Source organism: Rhagoletis zephyria, unplaced genomic scaffold (assembly GCF_001687245.7).
Source record: "Rhagoletis zephyria isolate East Lansing unplaced genomic scaffold, Rhagoletis_zephyria_1.1 Rzeph_scaffold_28599, whole genome shotgun sequence".
NCBI classification, from domain to species: domain Eukaryota; kingdom Metazoa; phylum Arthropoda; class Insecta; order Diptera; family Tephritidae; genus Rhagoletis; species Rhagoletis zephyria.
In genome coordinates, this window is record NW_016185656.1 from 1 (window position 1) to 4,845 (window position 4,845).

Here is a 4,845-nt window from a genome sequence, read left to right on the forward strand (position 1 = left end):
TATGAATTGCCTAGGGGCGGCAAATATTTAAATCCGCCACTGCTTATAGGCCATTATTAAACAGATTAATTTTCAACGCAGTTGAAGTTATAATCGAAGACTTACTTTATTGCCACACCATTTTGATTGCTGATTTTTCGCCGTCCCAATTTCTGCATCCACCAGTGTACAACATAGCCGCATATTCAATGTAGGGCAGAGCTGTGTATTCTTATCTTGCTGACTTCGCTTAGACACGCTGCAATTGTCATAATTTACGAGTGTATACATGAATCCCCAAGCATTTGTATGCCCGGAAAATTACAACTTGTTTTCATTTCAACGCTGTTGGCTTTAAGCTTACAGCTCTGCACTTTCAGCTTGCAGCTGCCACTTGCCAACTGCTACAGCTCTTTTTGGGCCAACAGCTTCTGGCAATTTTGTACAAATGTGGCAGTAATGTAGCATCCTTACGCACGCTTATTCCCCACTAACATCCTGCCACACTCTGCCACACCGAAAGTCAAAACTGAAGCTACATAAGTATAACTCAAATATTACATGTGCTTATCTGCTTTACAAATGCTCTGTACTCAGTGAATAGTCATATTTAATTTAGTTACCACTATCCGACATGTCTCTTCATAAGTACATACATATGTATGTATGTATGCATGTATACGTGGGAATATGCATGCGTGTTTGCTTAAATGAATCTCTTGGTGTGTGCTTAACTATTGTGTCAGAATTGTTTAATTGCTGCATTCAATGCCATCAGCAGCCACAGCTGTAGTAGGAGCAGCTAAAAGTGCAACTCATCCTCACGAAGCACTCACTTCACTTCACTTATGCACTTTGCTCTCTACTTGTTGTTAGCTATATACATATAAAAACTAGGCGACAAATGAAAGTGTACACCTATAAATCAAAGCTTCTCACTTTCAAAAAAATTCCATCGAAATTTTCAACTTTTTATTCAGAATTTCTTGAAAATTTTCTAGTATGCAATTTTGAGGCCCATTCAAGTTTAGTCTAATGAAGTGCAATTTTCAGCCGGAGTTGATTTTTGAGAATATTTTTTGGAGATTGCTTTTGCGGTTTTTTTTTGTGTAAATTGAGTGAAATTCTCAAAAACTGGCGTTGGATTTTTGAACTTTTGTTGTTAACGGTCTCCCGCAGTTTATTTCATAAGAAATTCATGCTTGTATGGAAAAAGGTATAAAAAAAAAATCTCGAAAAGCAACCACTTCGTTAGACTAAAACTGAATGGGCTGCAAAATTGTATACTCGAAAATTTTCCATAAATTCTGCATAAAAAGTTGAAAACTTTAATGAATTTTTTTTGAATATTTGTGAATTATATATCTATAAAGTATGCAACTTTGATTTATATGGCTTATATTATAGAATGAACTACATTTGCATAAGCAAATATTGTAAAAAAAATTTTATGAAAATAAATGTAAATATTATATTAGAACAATGTGTACACTTTCATTTGTCGCCTAGAGTATGTACATGTATTCATACTAAAATTTGAGCTAACGCACTGAGCGCTTGGTTGCATTCGAACAGCTGCAGCTATTTTAGTTTCTCTTATGCCCTCTGCTTGTGATGATGATTTCCGTTGCTGTTGTGCAACTCAAAATCTGTGTGGTCATTGCTTGCGTGCGCCCTCATACGTCTGTACGCCTCGCTTACCAACCCAATGAAGTTGCCTGGCGTGTAAGTCTGCTTGTAACCTCAATCGAAATAAACTTGTTGCCTTCTGCATAATTTAATGATGTTTCCAAATACTTGTGACCTTTTACTGTGCACAGTGGTTTTATCCAAAGAAAGTAATCTGCTCTTTGGACTTTGTTTTGACTTGTTAGTCCAAAATAGGGTATAAACTGATTAAGCTTATTGAGAGGTTATGGAATTTCAATTTCAGTTGGAATATTTTTTTTTTTAATTATGTAAAATATTGTACACAGGTTAAGTTATGCTCTGTAGAACACAAAGGATTCCTGTCTAACTGCATATTTGAAAGATAATTCCGAAGTAAGCACATCTTCAGCTTGCCAGCCACCGGATTTATTTTAATTCGTGGGGAATCTGTCCCGGGGAATATTGCCGTGAAAAAATGTACCCACCCAGTGGCTCAGGCGTCGAGTTATTACTAAAAATTCGTGTTTATAATGCGATTTGGCTCATATTCGAGAAGGACTATACCATTTCCTCCGGGTGGCTCTGGAGTCGAGTTTTTACTAAATATCGCTAAGTGGCAAAAAGTGCCATGAATGTCGATTATATTGTCATGCCGTACTGTACGGCCGAGTATGTCGACCTCACGTGTGTTCCGATTGGCCCCATGGACCTGAATAGCCAATTTTACTTTGGGTTAAAGCTTCATTCGTGGACACCAGGATTGAGTTGTCCAGGGGTCAATCTCAAACGATCATCGTTAAATCAACCACCAGAAAAAAAGGTGAAAATCTTGGACTAAAACGTTTCACTAAAAAAAATTAAGCTTGGGCTGGACGAGGTTCGCCGGGTCTGTTAGTTTACTGGTAACTAAAAACAAAAATTTTTTGTCTAACTGTGCGTCTTCAAGTTCCGTTCAATAAAAAAAAAAACTTTCAAAAACTTTTTATTCCAACTAAAATTTATTAGGTTTTTGTTCCATGGCTCTTAGATTTGCGATTGCAATTGCATATTTTTCTACATGGCAACCAATACAGCTAGACCGACAGCAAAGGCGTCACACTATTTACAGCTTAATACATATTTTAATATACTATTTTAATACTAACACGGAATGATATTTAATTTTAGCAAATACCAAAAATATAAATAAAACAATATGCAAATATTAGTTAATTCATTTCGCACCGACGATGGGTTCCACATGCACATGAATGCCATCTTGGCTCGTCAGCACAAAAGCTTCTTTCTTAATTTCGAGCGGCACTTTTGTCCGAGGCGCCAACGTAAACTTGAAGTGTTTGAGCAACAGCGCCAAGCCCACCATGGCTTGCATTTTACCGAAGCGCAGGCCAATGCAATTGCGTGGACCCTCGCCGAAGGGCAGCCAAGCCATGGGATGGCGCTTAGCAACCGCCTCGGGTTCGAAACAAGCTGGATCGAAACGATCGGGATCTGGATAAATTTCGGGATCACGATGAATCGCATCGACGGGTATGACAATAATGACACCTTTCTCAATCACATACTTAGTGTTCGGCACGCGGTAGTCGTTGAGAGTTTTGCGCATGGTAATCGAGGCAACTGAGTATTTGCGCAGGGTTTCTGAAAAATACCAAATTTTAGGTTGACACACTACTGACGATCACAAACAACATACTAACCGTATAGAATCTGATGCAGATACTTCATATCGCGCATGCACTCATACGTAAATTGCGCACCATGCCGTGCCAGCACAGTCTGAATCTCCTCGCGCGCCTTCGTTTGTATCTCCTGATTCAAGGCGAGTTCATAGAGCGCAAAACCCATCGTGCTGGAGCTCGTTTCGAAGCCAGCAATGAAGAAGACGAAAGCTTGCGCCGTTATCTGCTCCAGAGTCAAACCATCCTCCCCTTGGTCTTTCAGATCCAACAGCAGATTCATAAAATCATTACGCTGTATGTCTTCCTTTTCTCTGTACGCCGCTGTGTCGCGCACCACCTTACGGAAGAAGTCGCTGACATCTTTCGGCGTAAATTTGAGGCCGATTTTGCGCACCAGCTGTGGATATGCTTGAGCAAAGCCAAAAGTGAAGCGTTCATTTCTACGTGGTGTAAAGAGTTTCTTGGTCATAACGCGGAATTGCGTGTTTGGCTCATGCAGACTATTACATTCTAGCCCAAAGGCGCAACTGCCTATAACATCTGTAGTGAAGCGCGCCAGCAGGTCCCTTATTTCTATGCCCTGCGCGGGCACGTCTGCCGTGCCAGAAGTAGTCTCCTTTCGCTTTTCTGCCTCATGGCGTAGCAAGTTTACAAACTCGTTTGCCACCTTTACCACTGTTGGAAACATAAACTTCATCTTGGCTGAGGTGAATGGCGGCGTAAGCTTCGAACGCATAGAACGCCATTTCTCACCGTCCAAATTGAAGATGTGCGCAGAAATTGGATCATCTTTCTCATTGTAATAATCGCCGCGACTGGAAAAGTTTGCAAAATCTTTAACCAACACATGCTTGACAAGGTCGAGGTCGAAGATAATAGCAGCGACACGCGTCGCTAAGTGGAAGCCCCCAAAAGGAGCGGCATGTTTCTATTTATTATAGAAATCGTAGAAGGGATCACGTAACGCTTGACTCACGCCCACGCCGCTTACATTGCCGTAGAGTAGCGACGGTTTATCATGAACAATTCCCCCTTCGGCCCAATAGTTGAGACGTTTGCGACACCACACAAGCAAGAGCGTTGCGGCACCAAGGAAGAGGTAAAGGGGTATCCAAAGCAATAAATACGCCATTATTGCTTGTGTGCAATGTATTTGAAGTATGACTAGCAACAAAATAAAAGTTAAGCGAAAAAAAGTGATTCCAACAAATTTTGTGTTCAGTGGCGAGTTTCCATAACGATATTTCAGACAAATCTTTGATGAACAAGTATTTTTCCTTTCCGTTTGTTGTGGCTTTGGCACAGAAGTTGATTAGTTCCTGCCGGCGATCAAGTCCTTTCAACCACAAAATAGCATTATTTGCAAGAACTGTTCACTAAAATTGTAACTTAGTTTTTATTATTTATTATATCCTTTTTGATTATCAGCAATATATGTGTGCAATAAAATTTTTAATCGAAAACACAAAATCACTTCGAATTTATATACTGTTACTCCCAAAATTGAGCGTACGGCTCTTTTTTGTTAATATTC

General features: G+C 39.9%; 1 pseudogene; it reads right to left on the reverse strand.

Annotated features, from left to right (window-relative positions):
• Positions 1–2,658: 2,658 nt before the first annotated feature.
• On the reverse strand, positions 2,659–4,713 carry LOC108382781 (cytochrome P450 6a2-like; annotated as a pseudogene).
• Between the last annotated feature and the right edge of the window lie 132 nt (positions 4,714–4,845).